At 44.2% G+C, this 24,249-nt stretch overlaps 5 non-coding genes across 5 annotated transcripts; all 5 read left to right on the top strand.

The window, feature by feature from the left end:
• The first annotated feature begins 7,316 nt into the window (after positions 1 to 7,316).
• TRNAI-AAU (transfer RNA isoleucine (anticodon AAU)) lies at positions 7,317 to 7,390 on the top strand. Its single transcript has one exon. It is a non-coding gene; the product is annotated as a tRNA-Ile (tRNA).
• Positions 7,391 to 8,061: 671 nt separating this feature from the next.
• TRNAT-AGU (transfer RNA threonine (anticodon AGU)) lies at positions 8,062 to 8,135 on the top strand. Its single transcript has one exon. It is a non-coding gene; the product is annotated as a tRNA-Thr (tRNA).
• An 897-nt stretch (positions 8,136 to 9,032) lies between these two features.
• On the top strand, positions 9,033 to 9,104 carry TRNAH-GUG (transfer RNA histidin (anticodon GUG)). Its single transcript has one exon. It is a non-coding gene; the product is annotated as a tRNA-His (tRNA).
• Positions 9,105 to 10,165: 1,061 nt separating this feature from the next.
• Positions 10,166 to 10,239, top strand: TRNAT-AGU (transfer RNA threonine (anticodon AGU)). Its single transcript has one exon. It is a non-coding gene; the product is annotated as a tRNA-Thr (tRNA).
• Positions 10,240 to 20,212: 9,973 nt separating this feature from the next.
• On the top strand, positions 20,213 to 20,286 carry TRNAT-AGU (transfer RNA threonine (anticodon AGU)). Its single transcript has one exon. It is a non-coding gene; the product is annotated as a tRNA-Thr (tRNA).
• The last annotated feature ends 3,963 nt before the right edge of the window (positions 20,287 to 24,249 follow it).

The following is a 24,249-nucleotide window of genomic DNA, read 5'->3' on the forward strand; positions in this document are numbered from 1 at the left end:
GTGTAAAAAGGAGGGAGCGGTCCTAGCAGAGTAGGACTGCAGGGCAGTCTGTGTTGGTTTGTGAACATCCCAGTCAAAGAGGTGAAATGTGCAGCATCTGCCTCAAAACACATACACTACATATAAGACTCTCATGACTGACAGTGTCACCTGATTTGCACTATAAAAGTCACATACGTCATGGGCATGAGTAGCCCAAGTAGCTCGCCATGATCTTATAGTGGTTAGTACTCTGCGTTGTGGCCACAGCAACCTCGGTTCGAATCTGAGTCACGGCATTGCGGGTGGCAATGTCATGGCAGTTGGGTGATATTTTTTATTTGCAATATACAGAGTATTATTATTTTTTAAATAACACCTGATGCCAGGATGGAGGGGGAAGATGGCGGCTGAGTGAGACGCTCAGTCGGAGCGCTCCTCACAAAAGACCTGGGACACAGATTACAAGGCGTAATCGTCGTCATAGTTGGAGCGGCGTATATGAATCATGAAATTGAGTAAATATTTCTAAAAGCGGAGTAACCAATACGGAGGAATGCGGAGAGAAGTGCCATAAGAAGACGGAATACGGAATACGGAATACAAGCAGAAAAAAAACCAACAATATCACGGACAGAGACTCTTAATTTCGTGGTTTTTAGCTTGCAACCTCAGCGTTTTGTTTCACGAGATTGGTTCAATGGTCAGTTACCTGTTTCGGGAAGAGTTGGTGGCGGAGCCCGTTGGAAATGCTGTGTCTTCAGCAGGGGTAAAGAGAAACGTCCCGGAATACAACGTGAGCCTCGTCGGCGTCTGGGCTGAAGCAGTGAAGGCGAAAGCGGCGCACAGGAGGGCGTGTGGAAGGCTGGGCTTCCTGTTCCGGGGTATCAGCGGTAGAGACAGCATCAGCAGCAGTACAGGTAACGGCTGTAACGAGGGGGAGCAGAGAGTGCAGAGAGTGGTTTCATGTGGTATTGAGACCCAAGAAAATGTTTGGAAAAACGTGTGGGCAAATGAAATAAACAGTCAGACTAAAAATCTAAGTCAGACTGAGGAGACTGAGGAGACAGGAGAGACAGGAGAGACAAGAGAGACAAGAGAGACGCAGGAAAAAGTGAAATTAAATATCAGCATAGCCATAAAACACCAAAAAAAAAGCTGTGTTCAGCTTTAAGACTCACATGAATAAAAAGGTACAGGAGGAGGAGGGTAAACTTAGAGGGAAAGATCTGAGTAATGAAAAAGAAATAGAAACCAAAACACGAATTCCCCAAAAGAGGGATGATACAAAGAAATCAGACATTTTGAAGGATAAAGAGGAGAAAAGTGAAGTGGCTGTGGCTTCAAACTATTGCCTTAGGAACAGAAACTTCCTTAAACAAGAACAATATCCTAAAAATATCACCCCCAGGGAAGTTAAAAGAAGGAAGACAAAAAAACCATCTCTAGAGCGTACAAAAAAGCTCTTAAAACTACCCGGAGATAAAGCTGATACAAGTCAAAAAATAAAAATTACTCCCTCCTTAAGAACTTTTTTTAAAGTTCAGGTACAAAAAATAAAAGAGGCTGAGGATATAAATGTATCCGTACCAGCACTGGATAAATTCGAAAAAAAAAGTTCATTACAGGAAGAAGAAGAAAATCACGTCTCACAAAAGGAGCCTCTCATCAACCCACAAAGCAAAATTCTGAACTCAAATCTCCCCTTAAACCTGGTAACTAAAGCTGGAGTAGAAATCAAAAAAATTGATACAACCAGACCTCAGACCGAACAGCAAGAAATGGCTGAAGGAGGTGCACCAACAACCAAGGCTACTTCAGTTACAACACAAGAAAATGGAGATTTAGAAGAAACTCTATTTAGTAGCAATGAGGTAGTAGAGCAACAAGTAATCGAGAAGGAAGGACCAACGAGTCCTAAAAGTCCTAGGAGTCAGACCAATGATATTCTTGAGAAAATATGGAATGAAATGAGGGACAAATTCGCCATATCCGAGGCGAAACAAGACAAAATTCAAGAAGTATGTGAAAAATTGGATTGTAAACTAAACGCACTAGGGGAGAGAGTAACAGCTATAGAAGGAGAAGTGTCTAAATTGAACAGTAGGGTGGAATGTAACAGAAAGGAAATCTACACGCTGAGACAGGAGGGGAAATCCATAAACGAAAAAATGGAATCTCTTGAAAATCAGGCTAGAAAAAATAACATAAGAATTTTGAATGTTCCAGAAAATAAAGAGGGTAGTGATATTAAGAAATTTATTGTGGAACTACTTGTGGAACATTTCCCGTGGTGTGAAGCAGAATCTTTAGATGAAGACATACAAAGAGTTCATAGAGACCCTTATGGAAAGCCCAAAGAAAGAAAGAACCCCAGAAAAATTCTTATAAATTTCAAGACGTACACGTTAAAGGAGAGAATCTTGGGCGAAGCCCTGAAAAAGGGAACTTTCAATAAAGACTCGTGGGCTTTTCGAATAAGATCAGATATGTCCAAAGCGTCTCAAGACAGACAATGGGAACTAGGGAAGCTCATGCCAGAGCTACAATCTTTAGGGGCCACGGTACAAATGAAGTTTCCTCCCTCTTTAAGAATTATGTGGCGAAATAAAATGAAGAACATCAGAGATCCTGAAGAGGCGAAAAATCTGATCTGTCTAATGAAAGACACTGCTCAAATGGAAAATTCCACGATTTGAAAATTGTCCGCAAATAGACTGTAAATGAAAACAAATGTAAATAGATAAAAAATAAGCGCCTAAAACGCTAGATTCCTGAATATATTTCCCAGGTCCAAGAAGAGGAGCGGAAAGGGGGTAAATGAAAGCCCCTAAGAAAGAAGAAAAAGGAGGCTTCCCCGGGGAGGGTAAGAACAAATCACTAAAACAGAAAGGTACAAAAAACAAAAATCAAAAAAAGGGTGGGGAGCAAAATAGGGAAAAAAAATTAAAAAATAAATCCTCGATATTGGAAAAGAAAATGGAAAAACAAAAATGTAATAAAAGCAGAATGCTACCGAAACTTACCGGGAGAAAAAAGACCAAAGAAAATTGGAGACACTAGTAGAACCATTAAAATATTATGTTGGAATGTTAATGGTATGAGAACCAAAAGTAGAAGAAATAAAATCTTGGAATATCTCAAAACATCTGAAAGTGAAATTATCATACTTCAGGAAACACACTTATTGAAAGAAGAGTGGGATCAGGCAATGAAAAATAGAGGATGGGTAGATGCTTATATATGTACAAATCAAAGTTGCAACATTAAAGGGGTAATAATCATTCTGAAAAAATCCTTAAAGGCAAGTATAGAATCTTCAGAAGTTGATAGGAAGGGAAGATGGGCAGTAGCAAAAATAAAACTAGGAAATACGGCATATACAATAGTAGGATATTATGGCCCCAATCTCGATGACCCAGAACCCTTACAGAACTTGTATACACAACTTTTAACAGCCAATACCCCGGTAATCCTAGGAGGAGACTTTAATCTTATTCCAGATCCCAAAAACGATAGGTCTCCCCCAGGAAAAAATTTTAACTCACCTAATTTACCGAAAATGAGGGAGTGGATAAGCATATATAAGAGGGATCTAGATTTAATAGACATATGGAAAGAAAAAGGGGATAAAGGCCAACCGTTTACATTTCATAACAAAAGGCTAGGACACAGGTCTAGAATAGATTTTTTTCTAGTAGACAGGAATCTACTAACAAATGTAACAAACCTAACTCACATTCCAGCCCACCTATCAGACCATTCAGCTATACAATTAACACTAAAAACTAAAATAATACGCACACAGAAAAGATTCACAGTGGAAAGAGCCATGTTTTTAGATCAAGAAATAGTACAAGCTCTTAAGGAAGAAACAGAATATTTTTTTGAGAATAATAAAACAGGAACATCTAAACAAATAGCTTGGGACACGTATAAGGCAGTAATTAGGGGTAAGCTACTTAGTTTGGGAGCTTACAGAACTAAGAAATTAAAACAAGAACTACTGGATATCGAAAAAGGTGTAAACATCTTGGATACACAAATACACACAGAAAGGGATCCAACAAGGAAGGAAAATCTGCAGAAAGAGAGACAGAAACAAAAAGAATGTTTAAGTGATATCCTTGAGGAAAGAATGAAAGTTAAATGGGAAGCAAGCAAGTTGGCTAAGCACGAATTCGGAGAAGGATGCGGGAAATGGCTTGCATGGAAATTAAAGACTGATTTTGTAAGAAACAAAATAAACATCATAAGTAAACAAGATCAATCAAGACAAACTACAGAAGAAGATGAAATCAGAAAAGAGTTCGAGACTTTCTTCTCAGAGTTATACACTGAAGATATAAATCCATCTAAAGACCAAATAGAAAAATACCTAAAAGATTTGCCCATATTGAAATTATTGGAGGAGGAGAAAAGGGAGCTGAATGAAGAAATCACACCTAATGAGGTTAAAGATATAATAAAATCACTGAAAAAAGGGAAAGCAGCGGGACCTGATGCACTGCCAAATGAATTATATCAGACGTTAATAGACACACTAGTCCCACAAATAACAGAACTAACAAATGTAATACTAACACAAAATGAAACATTGCCAGATACGTGGAATGATGCAATAATAACAATAATATTAAAGCCAGGAAAAGACCCCAAAAAATGCGAATCATACCGGCCGATATCTCTGCTCAATGCAGATTATAAAATTTTTACTAAAATCATGTCAACAAGATTAGGAAAGATCATACCCCACCTCATACACACAGATCAGAAAGGCTTTACAAAGGGAAGACAATTACATGAACTGACACATGAACTCATAAGTACCATAGATCTGGCTATATCAAAAAACATTCCTCTTACAATACTAACGGTCGATGCTGCCAAAGCATTCGATAGAGTGAATTGGGCTTTCCTAAATAGTATAATGGCCAAAAATAATCTAGGGGAACCCTTTCTTCATGCAATAGGTGAAATATATAAAAACCCTAGATCCAGAATCTTAGTAAATGGTAATCTCACAAACAACATAAAAATTGCTAGAGGTACGAGACAAGGGTGTCCCCTTTCTCCTTTACTTTTTAACTTGTATATAGAACCTCTAGCTAATAAACTTAGAAACTGTAAAGATATAATCCCCTTTAAATATCATGGTTGGGAGAAAAAATTAGCATTATACGCAGATGATCTCATGCTATTTACAGAGGAATATGAGAAATCCAAACCAGCTATAGAAAAAACCATTTCTAATTTTGGTCAAGTTTCAGGTTATTTAGTAAACCATACTAAAACAGAAATAATGACATGGAATACCCATTTTCATAGTCCTAACATAAAAAAAGAGATAAGATACTTGGGCATTTTGATAAATCAAAATATAGATAAAATAGCACAAAACAATCTAAACAGAGTAGCCCGAGACGTAAGGAAATTACTTAAAGTATGGTCTAACCTGCCCTTAAGTTTCAGAGGGAAGTCAAACATCATAAAAATGAACATCCTCCCAAAATTTACCTTTTTGTATAACAATATTCCATTGCAATTCAAAAAAGTTGAACTAAGAAAATTACAGGGAGAATTATCAAGTTTCATATGGGCATCTAAGGGAACCAGAATATCTTGGAGGAAGCTAAGGAGAAAAAAAGAGAAAGGAGGAATTGCAAGTCCGGACCTAATGGAATACTGTAGAGCATTCCAATTTAAAAACATAAGGAACCTTCTGGGAATACACCAACACTATCCAGAATATTTGCAAATAACTACAGAAGCAGAGGATCATTATCTTTTCAAATTTGGACATCAAAAATACTTAAAAAAAATTAAATTAAAGGTCCTTAAAGAAGCACTAAAACTCTGGACACAAATTAGATTGACCCTAAAAATTCCCTACTACAGTGCATTGGCACCAATATGGAATTCCCCAGGAACCCCGAACTGTCTGAAAGATGTTATGGCAATTCCCTTAAGACAAAACAACATCAACTACTGGGGTCAATTACTAAATGGCTCATCATTGATCTCTTGGGAAGAAATAAATAAAATCACTAATGGAACAATATCAAAATTTAAATACTATCAATTAAATAGTTGGGCAAGAACAATACCATCACAGGATAAAGATAGCAAGACCCTGGAAAAAGAAATGACAAAAACCTTACCCATAAAAAAGGAGGTAGCAAAATGGTACTGGACATTTTTAACAGAAGAAGAGGAAAGCTACCAAATAGCAGAACAAACGTGGGGGAAAGATTTGGAAACGGACGAATTAGAAAACTTATGGAAAGAGTCAGTAGAAAAATGCTGGTCAACATTAAAATCTGTGAGACTGAAAAGAAACCACTTGTATACCCTGCACAGAGCTTATTGGACCCCGAAAAAAATCTCAAAATTTAAGAATGCAGGAATTAAGAAATGCCCTAAGTGCGGGGAAGAAAGGGCAGATGACATTCACATGTTCTGGAGTTGCCCAACAATAAGAACATTTTGGGAAGAAGTTGGTAAGACGCTAAATTTGATATTCAGAAAACATCTAAAAGTAAGTGAAATTCTTATTCTTTTTGGGATTGGTAATATAACAGATCAAATAGGGCTAACGGTAATGGAAACTAAGTTACTTTTTGTCTTAATGGTAATAGCGAGAAGAGAAATATGCATTAAGTGGATTGGACCAACACCCCCCTCACATGGGGAATGGATGAACTCCGTTATAAAAATAAACAAACTAGACAGAAGGGGTTATAGCAGTAAAAGGTTTAATTATTGGGAAATTATGGAAAAACACTTAAATCCATAAGAAGGATATAACATTCTGTCCTATGATTAAGCGAATACACAGTCTGGAATATGAGTATGATACTCATAAGAGTAGTCAAGGTGGCTAGCTCCCTCTTCCCTCGCTTACAGACTTGTGGATATGTAATGGCAAGGGGTCTCCTCTGAGAAAAACAAGGGAAAGGAAACTCACTTGGCAAGTGAGAAATGGGCAGTGACGGTACAAAAAAAAAAAGCTCCAGAGGTAGAAACCAAATTTTCCATATACATAGATTTTTCGCAATATGAGGATTGATAAAAAAAAGAAAAAAAATAAATAAATAACACCTGTCCCAAACACTTTGTTTTCTTTGATTTGTGAAATTGCCAGCTTTAATCATGAGAAGTCATTTCATTATGATGCCACAGCTGTGGGGCAGAAGGGACAGAGTGTTTTAATACATGCAATGCTTACTTTTAATGTACTCTTGCATGTTGTAGCCCGTGTAATTGCGCAAAAATCGTTGTTGAGGAATGCAAAAACATTTCCTTGTGTAATAATACCTTGTCTGTGTGACTGACTTGGCCGGTTAGCTCAGTTGGTTAGAGCATGGTGCTAATAACGCCAAGGTCGCGGGTTCGATCCCCGTACTGGCCAGTATTTTTCACAATTAAAATAGAAAAGTCATGCATTACAGTACAAGACGTTTAAAAACAACGTATAGGTTGTTTGTTTATTCTGGTCATTAACTGGGCTCTGATGGCTGATGTTTGTTCAAGGGTGAGTGTTGCTAGTACCATGTAAAGGGCACTGTGGTCTAACAGCCCCCAGCCTCCCTCTCCTAAGGCTGGACGACCAGCCCGCTCCTTGGGTCTCTCAAAGTGCACTTTTTGAAGCCCTGTTTAAAGCTGGGACGCATCAACTAAAGGTGACACTTTCTCTCCAAAAGTGACGATTTCTCGGCTTCTCGTTGGGGTGTCCAGAGGTGACGAGAGGTGAAGGAAAGAGCACATGGGTTATGTAGGCATCATTAAATTGTCTGCTATGTATTAGTGATCTTTAACATCGTTACACTCTTGTTCAGTTTAACGTATGTATAGCACACTCGTCCACCCGTGTAAATATTGCAAAATGAATACAGATATGTACACCTAATGATATACGTTTGTCGTGACCCTCTTTGTAATTTTTCCATACCATGTTCAGGTTTTTCTTTCTCCATTTTCTTGTCGGTAGTAGCTGGATGAAAATTTAGAGACAGAAAAGTATGGAGTGCCTCACAGTGATACCGACACAGAAGGTACAATGGTTCCAAGTGAGTGGAAATAGGCGCTGTGGCTTAGTTGGTTAAAGCGCCTGTCTAGTAAACAGGAGATCCTGAGTTCGAATCTCAGCAGTGCCTTGTTTTTACACAACCTCATACAAGACTTTTTGTTTGATTAAAGACTCATTGTCTGCAAACACAATTTCTCCTATTATAATTATCCTCATGTACACAATGCTCCTCCTTAAAACCTAAAGATGTTTCGGGTTTTTTACCTGCCATTGTAATGTACCACCAGCCACCAGTATCTTTAATTTTCAAAGCCAATCAGTTTGGTTTTGTGACGTGAAAAGATGTTTTTAAGCTTCGCTCGCTTCAAAGTACAACCTAGGCAGCAGTAATGCAAGCTTCAAACAACAGGTGCAGCACAGGCAGCACCTGAGTACCATTGCATTACTGACACTGTTACTGAAGAGGCAGAAGAGGTTCAAGCTTCAGTGCCTCAAGAACAGGCAACGCAAGGGCAGCAGAGTCTGATGGATTGTGAGAGCTTGGAAAATGACACTGTGTGCTGCGTGGAGCTAAAAATGCTGTATCCATAGTACTGTGCCAAGTTTTGGAGGCCACATCAGTGATATTGTGTTCTCTTAGGGAGACTTCACGTGAGGTTCTGGAGGCCTATTCTGAAATATTGTGTCTGTCCTGGGAGACTCCTACGGAGTATTGTCATGTGCATCACACCACATACGAAACGTCATGTCCAGTTCTTCATGGCTTACCAAGAGGTTTGATACTACTTTTCCAATGTTTGAATAACATAACGCTTGAGGTGTAAAAAGGAGGGAGCGGTCCTAGCAGAGTAGGACTGGAGGGCAGTCTGTGTTGGTTTGTGAACATCCCAGTCAAAGAGGTGAAATGTGCAGCATCTGCCTCAAAACACATACACTACATATAAGACTCTCATGACTGACAGTGTCACCTGATTTGCACTATAAAGGTCACATACATCATGGGCCTGAGTAGCCCAAGTAGCTCGCTGTGATCGTATAGTGGTTAGTACTCTGCGTTGTGGCCGCAGCAACCTCGGTTCGAATCCGAGTCACAGCATCGTGGGTGGCAATGTCATGGCAGTTGGGTGATATTTTTTATTTGCAATATACAGAGTATTATTATTTTTTAAATAACACCTGTCCCAAACACTTTGTTTTCTTTGATTTGTGAAATTGCCAGCTTTAATCATGAGAAGTCATTTCATTATGATGCCACAGCTGTGGGGCAGAAGGGACAGGATGTTTTAATACATGCAATGCTTACTTTTAATGTACTCTTGCATGTTGTAGCCCGTGTAATTGCGCAAAAATCGTTGTTGAGGAATGCAAAAACATTTCCTTGTGTAATAATACCTTTTCTGTGTGACTGACTTGGCCGGTTAGCTCAGTTGGTTAGAACTTGGTGCTAATAACGCCAAGGTCGCGGGTTCGATCCCTGTACCGGCCAGTATTTTTCACAATTAAAATAGAAAAGTCATGCATTACAGTACAAGACGTTTAAAAACAACGTATAGGTTGTTTGTTTATTCTGGTCATTAACTGGGCTCTGATGGCTGATGTTTGTTCAAGGGTGAGTGTTGCTAGTACCATGTTAAGGGCACTGTGGTCTAACAGCCCCCAGCCTCCCTCTCCTATGGCTGGACGACCAGCCCGCTCCTTGGGTCTCTCAAAGTGCACTTTTTGAAGCCCTGTTTGAAGCTGGGACGCATCAACTAAAGGTGACACTTTCTCTCCAAAAGTGACGATTTCTCGGCTTCTCGTTGGGGTGTCCAGAGGTGACGAGTGGTGAAGGAAAGAGCACAAGGGTTATGTAGGCATCATTAAATTGTCTGCTATGTATTAGTGATCTCTAACATCGTTACACTCTTGTTTAGTTTAACGTATGTATAGCACACTCGTCCACCCGTGTAAATATTGCAAAATGAATACAGATATGTACACCTAATGATATACGTTTGTCGTGACCCTCTTTGTAATTTTTCCATACCATGTTCAGGTTTTTCTTTCTCCATTTTCTTGTCGGTAGTAGCTGGATAAAAATTTAGAGACAGAAAAGTATGGAGTGCCTCACAGTGATACCAACACAGAAGGTACAATGGTTCCAAGTGAGTGGAAATAGGCGCTGTGGTTTAGTTGGTTAAAGCGCCTGTCTAGTAAACAGGAGATCCTGAGTTCGAATCTCAGCAGTGCCTTGTTTTTACACAACCTCATACAAGACTTTTTGTTTGATTAAAGACTCATTGTCTGCAAACACAATTTCTCCTATTATAATTATCCTCATGTACACAATGCTCCTCCTTAAAACCTAAAGATGTTTCGGGTTTTTACTTGCCATTGTAATGTACCACCAGCCACCAGTATCTTTAATTTTCAAAGCCAATCAGTTTGGTTTTGTGACGTGAAAAGATGTTTTTAAGCTTCGCTCGCTACAAAGTACAACCTAGGCAGCAGTAATGCAAGCTTCAAACAACAGGTGCAGCACAGGCAGCACCTGAGTACCATTGCATTACTGACACTGTTACTGAAGAGGCAGAAGAGGTTCAAGCTTCAGTGCCTCAAGAACAGGCAACGCAAGGGCAGCAGAGTCTGATGGATTGTGAGAGCTTGGAAAATGACACTGTGTGCTGCGTGGAGCTAAAAATGCTGTATCCATAGTACTGCGCCAAGTTTTGGAGGCCACATCAGTGATATTGTGCATGGTCAGCGACTAGCTGCCGCCTCCCCCCCAAACCGGCACCCAACACCCAGAAACGTGGACACGAGACTTCTTTACTCTTTGGAAGGCGGGCGCTAATCGCCCGGCCGTATTTATTAAGATATGAAATTAAAAAAGGTTTTAATTGCATGATCAACAATTTATACAAAAATCAGCAGGACATTAGGTACAAAATTATTGTCAACAAGTTTGAGAGCCTGACCTTAACAAAACTCTAATACATGTTGTTTCCTAACCGAGACTAACATCCTCATCTTGATTTTTGTACATTTCTGGCCATATGGCAAGGTCACTACCGGTGTCAGGTCCTACAAGCTGCGCCTCCCCTAGAGACGTGCGCATGCGCAGTGTTACCCCGGGAATTGCCCGGTCTACGCCCTGAACTCCATTTACCCACTAAAGGAGGGCCCTTACTCTGCGCCGGTGGCGTCATGAGTCCACGCGCGCGGGGTGGCTACCAGCCTAAGGAAAGCGTGAACTACTCCTACCCGCGCTCCTTTGCTTTGCAGCATCCATTACCTTGCCCCTGGAGTTCTGGGAGTCGCCAGCAGGCCCCTCCCCCTGGGCGGGAACCTCCATAGGATGATGCCCGCCCCCTCAGACCTCAAATATGTGCTCACCGATAATGACCTTACCGCATGCCCCATACCTAATAAATACGACGACCTATGGAAAAAATTCTAAAGGACAGCTACACTGGCTAATAAATAACAGCATTACCTTACAGCTACAAAGGGAAAAAAGGCCTAAAGACACTTGGCATCCAAGAAAAAGTACTTTACACATAATTCGCGAAAAAAGGGGAAAAAATTCCTAAACATACATCATCATCAAAATATACAGACAGATCCATTACTATTACCATGTAATACATGTGGACAGTACCTTCGCAAACTTACCATTAAACCGGACATAATGAATGCCACAAAACTTTGTTCTAAGGGATGGTGGGTGGGAAAACAAAGAAGCCCCGAGCGCGGGGCACACGGTGCTGTGGGAGAGCGTCCAGGGACAAGGGGGTCTCCTGGGCGCTCCCCACCTCTTTATTCTCCAGGGGCCAGGCGGGGGGGGCACGCCCCCCCCGGCCCGCCCCTCCTATAGCCCGCCCCCCTTGACCCGGACCTTTTACCTGGTATCCGGGTCAGGGAGGCCGCCGGCCAATCGGTGGTGGGTCGCGACCCCCAGGGCCCGCCCCCACCACCGAGAGACAACAAAGGAGAATGGGGGGGAGACGGTCGCCGCGCCGCCATGCGTGCGGGGGGGCCGAGGGCCCCCCCTTTTCACATGGTCAGCGACTAGCTGCCGCCTCCCCCCCAAACCGGCACCCAACACCCAGAAACGTGGACACGAGACTTCTTTACTCTTTGGAAGGCGGGCGCTAATCGCCCGGCCGTATTTATTAAGATATGAAATTAAAAAAGGTTTTAATTGCATGATCAACAATTTATACAAAAATCAGCAGGACATTAGGTACAAAATTATTGTCAACAAGTTTGAGAGCCTGACCTTAACAAAACTCTAATACATGTTGTTTCCTAACCGAGACTAACATCCTCATCTTGATTTTTGTACATTTCTGGCCATATGGCAAGGTCACTACCGGTGTCAGGTCCTACAAGCTGCGCCTCCCCTAGAGACGTGCGCATGCGCAGTGTTACCCCGGGAATTGCCCGGTCTACGCCCTGAACTCCATTTACCCACTAAAGGAGGGCCCTTACTCTGCGCCGGTGGCGTCATGAGTCCACGTGCGCGGGGTGGCTACCAGCCTAAGGAAAGCGTGAACTACTCCTACCCGCGCTCCTTTGCTTTGCAGCATCCATTACCTTGCCCCTGGAGTTCTGGGAGTGGCCCGCAGGCCCTCCCCCTGGGCGGGAACCTCCTTAGGATGATGCCCGCCCCCTCAGACCTCAATTATGTGCTCACCGATAATGACCTTACCGCCACAGGCCAGCATTGTTAACCGACGATCTGGCCTCCCCCTGCCTAGACCTACCCTAGAAAGTTCTCACTTTAGCCAAAACCTTCCCACCAGGCCCTGACATCAACAGACCACAGGCCCCTTCCTTCCCCCGTCAAATGGACTCCCCTCACCAGGTAGGACAAATACACCCATGTTGGATCATCTGGAACCGAGGGGGGCTTGAAATAATTTGTCCCACTGTGCGTTGATCCTCTTTATCGAGTGATTCAACGCCCTGACCGGGTCCTTGCCACCACGGGATAAGTTGAGACCCTACTACTGTGCCACCCGGGCAAGTCCTGAAGACCCACCCACAGTGGAGATGAACCCATCAATGAGTATTCGCCTCCCCAGTTTGGCCAATTCAGTCCCCCCTAGGTGAAGTATCACCACTGACAGGGGGTCGGGCTGCTGAGCTAAAAGTCCCTGAAAGAAGTTCCCGAACTGACCATGGCACAGACCCTCAAACCAACTCTTCCCTGTCCTGCGTCCAGCCTGTTGCTTGTGCTGGCACATTGTAGCTCCTCAACTTCTGGTGATGAGTTCCTCCCCTGCGTGGCAGGTTTGAGAAACTGCAAGAACCAGGAAAAGACCAAGAAAACCTGGGTGACAAATTCCCACCTCCACCTTAGGGGATGGGTAGCACTTACACCTGCCCGCAATACTTGGGCCCTTGGTGTCCTCTTCCTCGACGTATGCTTCCTTTTTGACGTCCACCCGCTGCTGATGTTGCGGTGTGGAGCACTCCTCAGATATCCGCCATGGACCCAGCCGTGACTGACGTAAGCATCCCTTGTGCCGTCCACCAGCTGCAGCTGTTGTGATGTGGAGCACCACTCCAGGTATCCACCATGGACCCGGTCATACATAAATTGGAAAGATAGAGACACACCATTAGTGTTTCCGGCAATAACTGTTGTACACGCGTTAGACTTACATTACCATCAGTCGCTAAGTTTTCGATAATCTTAGTGCCAGATTACTACCCATAACACGTCGACAGTAAATGTTAAGCATAGCCTCAGTTTGTCTGTTTGCTAGTGCAGCATCTATGTCGTTAAGCATAGGATCAGCGCCGCCCTAACCCTGTTAGGCTGTAAAATTGGCTTCCTATTTTCACAACCATTGTTACACAAGAAAGTTGTGCTGCAGGCGAGAACATCGCCTCTTAATCCTGGTTTTCTACCCACGTCTTTATGCCTAGGCTCTATGTGTAAGAAACAAGACAGTCTACTTAACAGTGCAGCATCACAGTCTTTAGCTAAAAGAATTAGCACAGCCCTAACTCCGCCAGGCCATACGCTGGCCCAAGGACCTTTTCCGCTCGCCACTTTGGCTTCTGGGAAATATCATCCCAGCCAACCGGACATGATCACATGCATCCCCAGAACTATGTGATGCCGCAACTATGCTCTTGGGCACCTTTTAGGTGTGACATCAGGGTGTGTAACATTATCAGGACCCCGAGTAGTCTTTCTACAGGCTCTAGGCCCTTTCTCTATGCCATTCGTGGTTCCCCCACCATATTTTTAATATATGGCTTTGGTACACCCCTAGAGCTCAACGTATACGGTGCTAGATTTCTGTGTGCCATATAAGTTTTCACACTGTAATTATTCGCCTCAAATCTCATCATAGGCTCAACGTATATTGTGCCAATTTACTTGTGTGTTAAATAAGTTTACTGACCGTAATTTCTTGCTTGTAGCCTTGGAAAGGAACTAAAGGGGTGTGTTTAGAACAAATACATATATTTGTTGTTATACACCTGTTCTTTCTTCATTTACTCATTCATGAGATTAAAGACTGGTAAAACAAGCTGCTCTATATTCCTTCAAGACTTAGCCTGAAGGCTGCACGCAATACAGCTAACCCTAGGATAGCTTACTAATGGTGTTGACTTTAACCTATCATCCATGAAAGGTCGTTTGGACAAGTGCAATGTTTGGACTGGTGCAATTTCCCCCCTGGAATAGTGGACAGCACCTCATGTGGTGATTACCTCCCCAATGAAATAAGTCCATTGTTTGGCTTTCTGCTTTGGCTTGCAAAGGAAAGTGGGACCTGGGAAACTGGCTTTCTCAGTCTCGTCAAGCCCTACCCCTAGATGTCGTTAATCCCCAGGATGACCCCAAGAGAAGGTGGTATACCCTATTCGTGAATGGTTCCCTGATTGTTCTAACTATCACCTAGCAGATACCAATGATAGTCGTTCTAGAGTGTCCAAATTTGACTTATGTCAATGGCTGTTCCTTGCGTAAGAGAAATAAGCAGCAACCATGGCTTGGATAAAGTATTGCAAGTGCTTAGAGGACATCAATAAAGCAGCCCAGGAAAGTCAACATCCATGCTATTCTCCAGGTGGAATTTAATGTCACCCATGTAGCGTTAGCTCTGATATAGACAATGAGTTTTCCAAAAACTGAACTCATCAACTGAATGACCTGAGGTCTTGAGTGCCGACAGAGCATCTTCTGGGTAACTCACAACCCATGGTGGGGACCCGTCCCATCAGGGGGCTGCGTCTGCCTTGTGAATTCTACCCAAGTACAACCCGAGCATTTTAAAACGCCCAAGCTCCATATTGATGAGTCCCCCCCAGCACGTGGATGCGATCCAGTTGATGGGCATCAGTGACTTTGTGTTCACCGGGTCACATTGAATACAGTGAATACTGCCAGTGCTAATTTAAGATAGAGTAAGTGCCACAGTTTTGGGCTGACTGGACTCTTAAATGCTTGAAGAGCTGGAGAAGTGTTACTTTACCACATTTGCGTTGAACTGGTTACTGGTGAAAGAAACTTTAAGGTACAAGTCTAATTTTGGCTTAGAAAGGCAGCAGCATGCCCCCCAATAACCTTAATGTAAACAATATAACACAATAATATACACAAAGTAATATAACAAGAAAATTAAAATTTTAACAGGGCACAACATCACGAAATAGTCAAAACTGAATCCAACCCAACAGTTATAGCCCAGCGCAGTATTTTGCAATAATGAAGTACAAACACTGCCACACAAACAATAGCAGAACACATCCCCTCCACCTTAAAATGTCACACAATTTGGTAACAACAAACCCTGCCTCAATTTACTACGAAGGACATAACAATGCTCTGTGATCTGGGACATTCTGGTGTGTGTTTAAAAATTACTTTACGCTGTTTAACAGCTTTATCTTAAACGAAGGGCATTTACATGTGCTTCAGTCTCTCGCAGTGCATATTTCTTCCTGATCTTCCTAGGCACCTAGGATCTTCCTAGGCTCATTAGCTGGTAATTTCACCCCGGATTGTAATATAGAGCGTTTTATGCTCAATAATAATAAAATTGCGTGTAAACTTTACTCTTTATTAATAACATTATATGCTTCTGTCTGGGGGAAAACCGTAATGAATTCCTCGCTCCTCAGTTTATCGGGATTGCTTACGCTGTAAAACGCATACCGCGTCGGCTATTGGCTGCGTTTTCTCTACCCAAAATTATGAAACCATACAGAATTTAAGTGAAATTGACATGCTAATTTCTCTGGTAGCAAGCAGACTGTAGAAGTAAAAGTTCACCGAGGTCAGCGGTATGGGAACCCGCCTTTCATATTTTCCATTTAACTAAAGCACAAAAACAAGCCGCAGAGTGCATCCACCTTCAGGGAAAGAAACTTCTGCCAACGTATTCTACTCTTTCTACCCATGCTAATGACACTTGCCCAGGAGCAGGAAGGCACAGGGTGACACTATTTGGCTTCGAGAGGCGAGGACAGATGCCTTACTCCCAGAAGGGATCTTCACCCCTCAGACACTTGCAGCTGTCACTCCAATGGAGTGATGGGAGTGAATAGCCATTTACGGCATTAGACAAGCAAACACCCATTTAAACTAAAGCGCTTGTGAAATACGTTCCCTTGTATTGTGTTTCTAGTGAGATACATTTCGCTTTTGAATTGAAACAGTTCACAAAAGCCAATGGACGATGGAGCGCGTGTGACATTTTAAAAATTAGGAAGCGTCACTTTTGTATATCCTTTGGCAGTGTGTTACGCCAAGCTGGCAATCGTGTCATACGCTCATTCACTAGGCCTGTTCTGGAGGTACCAACCACGTGGGTCAGAGGACGGACGCACGTGGGTCAGTGGCGGGACGCAAGGGGGGGGTTCTCGCGCTGCTATCAAAATAAACACAAGCGGCCGTGCCAACATTCAGATAAGCTGGCACGCTAATAAAGCAAAAACTATTTGTGAAGCAAAATGGGGACCGGTTGGCAGAGCTAGAATACTTATCTGTTATTACCGTTACCGGTGAAATATCAGAATGCAGCGTAGTAGCAATGGCAACGGCAATGGCAAACAACGACCACCTAATGCATCAAAGAAATTTAATTTTCTTTCTGTCAATAGCAAAGCCTGTCGTCTGGCTAATGATTCATCAACATGGCCTTTCTAGTCTGATCTTATCCTTTACTTTGAATAAGTAAATCATGATGGTAAACTTGAGATGGACGAAGCAAACCGGCCCCAGCGGCCCCAGCATCTCTCATGCATCTTTATTTGAACACTGTACTTATCTACTCCCTCAGAAAACAGAACCAGGAAGCGGGAAAGAAAAACACGCGTGTGCTAATCATTGACGTTGCAACTTTCTACTATTAAGTTTACAAACAAGCTGCAAACTGTTCTTCTCTGTAGTTCTGAGGGCGAGTAAAAGAGATCCCCAGATTAAACAATTCTTTTGCCACGAGCAAGCCTGGAAAATCCCTTTACAGGGGCCCTCAAATAGAAACGAGGAGAGACGTATCCGTGTTTTACCCTAGTGAGGCAAACAAGCACAAAGAGGGGGATTACGTGATGTAACAGGCGGAAGTGAGTGCGAACCCTGGTAGAGGTCAACCCACATACAAGCATTAAATACGGGTTCTTTTAACCATTTAGGGAAGAACATGAGCACACTGGGAAATATGCAAATATAACAGAGGCTAGTGTAAAATAGGAACATTCCAGTAGAATCAGGAAGTAAGTGATGGTGAGTGTAAGGGCCAACACGGTATAAGCGAGTCAAAGGGCGCAGGAATTGAAGTTTTTAATCCAACTCAATTCAGGGTTTCGTCCTCCCAGGGCAGAATTTAAAAGGGTGAAACATTACTTTGTCGAACCTGTGTTGCATTGCTTCTATGACATACAAGAAAGGTCATTGTATCATGCCCGTGATACGAAAAAGGTAATACATATCAGCTGTAATTTTCAAAATTGTAGCCCAAACTCCAGGCGTTCTTAAGGGAGTCGCTCGACGAATACACACATTACAAAGGCAGCTACCACCCGGGACTCGAACCCATGTAGTCCTTCTGAACTCCGGCTTGTGTGCCACCCCCCAGACGACCCCAGATCTAGCGCACAGCAAACCCTTCTGGAGCGGCCCCTCGGGGCAGAACGGCCAATGGCTCACCTTGCTTGCCTGAGCCCACGACCTGCCCCCACTCGAGATCTGTGCCGGTGTAGCTTCGCCTCGAAAACGCCAAACCGCTCCTGGCCTCCTCTGGGCTCTCCCCCTGACATCGTGGTCCTGTTCTTGCCGCGTCGCCTATCACCACCGGACTCCAGCATCCGCCGCGACGACCTGCAGAGGGAAGAAACGAAGAGTAAACAAAGAAGCCCCGAGCGCGGGGCACACGGTGCTGTGGGAGAGCGTCCAGGGACAAGGGGGTCTCCTGGGCGCTCCCCACCTCTTTATTCTCCAGGGGCCAGGCGGGGGGGGCACGCCCCCCCCCGGTCCGCCCCTCCTATAGCCCGCCCCACCTGACCCGGACCTTTTACCTGGTATTCGGGTCAGGGAGCCCGCCGGCCAATCGGTGGTGGGTCGCGCCCCCCAGGGCCCGCCCCCACCACCGAGAGACAACAAAGGAGAATGGGGGGGAGACGGTCGCCGCGCCGCCATGCGTGCGGGGGGGCCGAGGGCCCCCCCCTTTCCATTCTCTTAGGGAGACTTCACGTGAGGTTCTGGAGGCCTATTCTGAAATATTGTGTCTGTCCTGGGAGACTCCTACGGAGTATTGTCATGTGCATCACACCACATACGAAACATCATGTCCAGTTCTTCATGGCTTACCAAGAGGTTTGATACTACTCTTCCAATGTTTGAATAACATAACGCTTGAGGTGTAAAAAGGAGGGAGCGGTCCTTGCAGAGTAGGACAGGAGGGCAGTCTGTGTTGGTTTGTGAACATCCCAGTCAAAGAGGTGAAATCTGCAGCATCTGCCTCAAAACACATACACTACATATAAGACTCTCATGACTGACAGTGTCACCTGATTTGCACTATAAAAGTCACATACATCATGGGCCTGAGTAGCCCAAGTAGCTCGCCGTGATCGTATAGTGGTTAGTACTCTGCGTTGTGGCCGCAGCAACCTCGGTTCGAATCCGAGTCACAGCATTGCGGGTGGCAATGTCATGGCAGTTGGGTGATATTTTTTATTTGCAATATACAGAGTATTATTATTTTTTAAATAACACCTGTCCCAAACACTTTGTTTTCTTTGATTTGTGAAATTGCCAGCTTTAATCATGAGAAGTCATTTCATTATGATGCCACAGCTGTGGGGAAGCAGGGACAGAGTGTTTTAATACATGCAATGCTTACTTTTAATGTACTCTTGCATGTTGTAGCCCGTGTAATTGTGCAGAAATCGTTTTTGAGGAATGCAAAAACATTTCCTTGTGTAAGAATACCTTTTCCTTATGATAACTTGGCCGGTTAGCTCAGTTGGTTAGAGCGTAGTGCTAATAACGCCTAGGTCGCGTGTTCGATCCCAGTACCGGCCAGTATTTTTCACAATTAAAATAGAAAAGTCATGCATTACAGTACAAGACGTTTAAAAACAACATATAGGTTGTTTGTTTATTCTGGTCATTAACTGGGCTCTGATGGCTGATGTTTGTGCAAGGGTGAGTGTTGCTAGTACCATGTAAAGGGCACTGTGGTCTAACAGCCCCCAGCCTCCCTCTCCTATGGCTGGACGACCAGCCCGCTCCTTGGGTCTCTCAAAGTGCACTTTTTGAAGCCCTGTTTGAAGCTGGGACGCATCAACTAAAGGTGACACTTTCTCTCCAAAAGTGACGATTTCTCTGCTTCTCGTTGGGGTGTCCAGAGGTGACGAGAGTTGAAGGAAAGAGCACATGGGTTATGTAGGCATCATTAAATTGTCTGCTATGTATTAGTGATCTTTAACATCGTTACACTCTCGTTTAGTTTAACGTATGTATAGCACACTCGTCCACCCGTGCAAATATTGCAAAATGAATACAGATATGTACACCTAATGATATACGTTTCTCGTGACCCTCTTTGTAATTTTTCCATACCATGTTCAGGTTTTTCTTTCTCCATTTTCTTGTCGGTAGTAGCTGGATACAAATTTTGAGACAGAAAAGTATGGAGTGCCTCACAGTGATACCGACACAAAAGGTACAATGGTTCCAATTGAGTGGAAATAGGCGCTGTGGCTTAGTTGGTTAAAGCGCCTGTCTAGTAAACAGGAGATCCTGAGTTCGAATCTCAGCAGTGCCTTGTTTTTACACAACCTCATACAAGACTTTTTGATAGATTAAAGACTCATTGTCTGCAAACACAATTTCTCCTATTATAATTATCCTCATGTACACAATGCTCCTCCTTAAAACCTAAAGATGTTTCGGGTTTTTACCTGCCATTGTAATGTACCACCAGCCACCAGTATCTTTAATTTTCAAAGCCAATCAGATTGGTTTTGTGAAGTGAAAAGATGTTTTTAAGCTTCGCTCGCTTCAAAGTACAACCTAGGCAGCAGTAATGCAAGCTTCAGACAACAGGTGCAGCACAGGCAGCACCTGAGTACCATTGCATTACTGACACTGTTACTGAAGAGGCAGAAGAGGTTCAAGCTTCAGTGCCTCAAGAACAGGCAACGCAAGGGCAGCAGAGTCTGATGGATTGTGAGAGCTTGGAAAATGACACTGTGTGCTGCGTGGAGCTAAAAATGCTGTATCCATAGTACTGTGCCAAGTTTTGGAGGCCACATCAGTGATATTGTGTTCTCTTAGGGAGACTTCACGTGAGGTTCTGGAGGCCTATTCTGAAATATTGTGTCTGTCCTGGGAGACTCCTACGGAGTATTGTCATGTGCATCACACCACATACGAAACGTCATGTCCAGTTCTTCATGGCTTACCAAGAGGTTTGATACTACTCTTCCAATGTTTGAATAACATAACGCTTGAGGTGTAAAAAGGAGGGAGCGGTCCTAGCAGAGTAGGACTGGAGGGCAGTCTGTGTTGGTTTGTGAACATCCCAGTCAAAGAGGCGAAATGTGCAGCATCTGCCTCAAAACACATACACTACATATAAGACTCTCATGACAGACAGTGTCACCTGATTTGCACTATAAAAGTCACATATATCATGGGCCTCAGTAGCCCAAGTAGCTCGCAGTGATCGTATAGTGGTTAGTACTCTGCGTTGTGGCTGCAGCAACCTCGGTTCGAATCCAAGTCACGGCATTGCGGGTGGCAATTCCAGTTGGGTGATCCTTTTCATTTGCAATTTACAGAGTATTTTTTAAAAAAAAATAAAACCTGTCCCAAACACTTTATTTTCTACGATATGTGAAATTGCCAGCTTTAGTCAAGAGAAGTCATTTCATTGTGATGCCACAGCTGTGGGGCAGTAGGGAAAGAGTGTTTTAACCGCATCGCTGCGGTGGCTTTTCCCGCTGAGTGCGGCATTTTCGTAAATACCGCGTTACATGAGCTCGTCATCAGCATCGAAGGGGTTAATACATGCAATGCTTACTTTTAATGTACTCTTGCATGTCGTAGCCCGTGTAACTGCACAGAAATCATCTTTGCGGAATGCAGAAACATTTGCTTGTGTTATAATACGTTTTCTTTAAGAATGCTTTATTTTTCTGTAATGTTGCTTTATTTTATTCTCAGGCTAAAACGGGCATTAAAGGTACATCCAGATTAAAGGGTGAACGTTCATCCCTTAAATATGGGTAGAGACGGTCGTCCCATTAAGTGTATCCGAGCACCCCGAGAAAGAGCTTTAATGTCCTATTAAACAGTGTAGCACGCCTGGCGAGAGGTGTCAGTACTATTGTTCTGGTGGCATGAGGGGCTCATTATGTACTTTACTGTTAAAACTGACCACCGGCTGCGCCTTCCCCTCCCCTCCCCTCCCTTCTGGTTACTTTGTTTTTCCGGATTTTCATCTCTGGTTTCCTTTTTGTGAGATTTCGCCTTCAGCAATTCGTGTGGACTCTCTCTTCTTCCAAGCACTCACTTCTATTCTTCCTTGCTAATTTGGATATATTTGTTTATTTTGAGATTCAAGTTTTAGTATTTTTAGATGGGTAAAAGAACTTAGTTAATGAAGGGGTGGCGCAGAGAATAATGAGGACAACATCTGGTTTGGAAAGTGATAAGCTGGATACTCTGCCAGGCTGCCCCGGGCCACCGCAGGGTGCCACCTAAGAGGGCGGCCACCCTTAGTGCCACAGGATGGCACAGACCCCAATGAGCGGTCAAGTGTGCGGGACCCTGGTGGTCCCCAGTGATGTCACTTCCGGCGGGGGGAGCGGCCGTAGGCATATAGCCTGGGGTCGCGGGCCTGGCACCCTCTTTGACCCTGATCAGCCTCGTGTATGGTCCCTCTCCCCCCTTGCCCCGGATGAGCTATGCTGCCCGGATGCTGTTTTGTGAGGTGAGTGTTTTCTATCCCGCCCCTCCTTCCCCCCCTTCCTGCTCCTGGGTTCTCTCGGGTCCTTGGTAGTTGGGGGCTGCCTCCCCCTTGGGTGCGAGGGGTTGGGCGGCGGTCGCGTGGTCTGGGGTCAGTGCGGGTGTCGGTCGGTGCCTTTGCGGGGGGAGGGGAGGTTGTTTTGGTACAGGGTCTGTGCTTCGTTTGAGGCCGGGCTTTGCATTTGCAGAGAACTGTTTATCTTGCACATCGGATTAGGCTTCCAGGTGGGGTAGAGGCATGGGCAGCGTTGGGCTATGCTTTCCCCGCTGGTGAATTTTGTGCGCCGGACGCCAAAATCATGTCCACTAGATCCAAGCCCAAAGAAATTTATCAAATTGTCAAAAGCCTTTCTAAAATCTCCCCTCCTGCAGTCCCAGCCGATAACCCCACGGTTCGCTGCAACGACCTGGCCGACTTTTTCTATCAAAAAATCAATAAAATATACTCTTCCTTCATGACTTCCGCCCCCGAGCCCAGCATCAGTGAGCCCCAGCCTTCAACAGCTACAGAACTCCCCAGCCGAGTAACCATGAGCAACCTCCCGCCATTAGACCTAGAATCACTTCAATCCCTCGCGCAACAGATAAAATCAGGCTCTCCCTCCGACCCAGCACCCCCCGCATGATGACCATGGCTAGTCAAGTCATTCTCCCTATTCTCATGGAGCTATTGAACAGCTCCATGCACAAGGGAGTTGTACCTCCCACCTGGAAACGGGCGATGGTGAAAGCACTTTTGAAAAAGTCAAACCTAAATCCAAACGACCCTAACAACTACTGCCCCATCTCCTTGTTACCCTGGGCAAGCAAGATACTGGAGAAACATGTCAATCTCCACCTCACAAAATTCCTCGAAGAAAACCTTCTATTGGATTCCACCCAAACAGGATTTCGCCCAAAACATGGCACAGAAACGGCTCTTCTGACCGTAATGGAAGAATCTAGGAGGATCTTGGATCGAGGGGGATCAGTGGCAGTGGTCCTCCTCGATCTTAGCGCCGCATTTGACACAGTGTGCCATAAAACTCTGTTACAACAACTGTCCGATCTGGGAGTCTCCGGAGATGCTCTTGCCTGGCTAGGATCGTTTTTGAGCCGAAGAACCTTCCAGGTCTTCGACGGTGACTCCTGTTCCACCAGTAGACCACTGAGGTGTGGGGTACCGCAGGGCTCTTCCTTAAGCCCCACGCGGTTCAATGTGTACATGAGACCGCTGGCTGGGGTCATCCGTAAATATGGCATCAAGATCATCTCGTATGCGGACGACACGCAGCTTGTGGTCTCCCTGGCACAGAAGAACAGCGGGCACCCGCAAGTCAACCTGGCTGCCTGTATGGAAGAGGTTAGAAGATGGATGGCGGCATCCTCTTTAAAACTGAATGGTGAAAAAACCGAGATCATGCTTCTCGGTCCTCCCTCCCCTACCACCATCGACCAGTTATGGCCCTCCAGCTTAGGCCCACCTCCATCTCCGAAGGAGGATATCAAAAGTCTAGGAGTCTGGCTTGATAAATCTCTTACCCTCAATACCCAGGCAACAAAAACATCAGCAATTTGCTTCGGGCTTGTTCGGATGCTAAGAAAAATACTACCGATCCTGCCCCTTGATGCCAAACAAGTCATCATCCAGGGCCTCATTCAGTCCCGGCTTGACTTTAACAGTGCCCTCTACCTGGGAGCCCCAGAATACGTATTGCAAAAGCTTCAGCTGACCCAGAACTGTGCAGCTCGTACCCTACTCCAGATTCCTCACAGA

Source organism: Lissotriton helveticus, chromosome 12, assembly GCF_964261635.1.
Source record: "Lissotriton helveticus chromosome 12, aLisHel1.1, whole genome shotgun sequence".
NCBI classification, from domain to species: domain Eukaryota; kingdom Metazoa; phylum Chordata; class Amphibia; order Caudata; family Salamandridae; genus Lissotriton; species Lissotriton helveticus.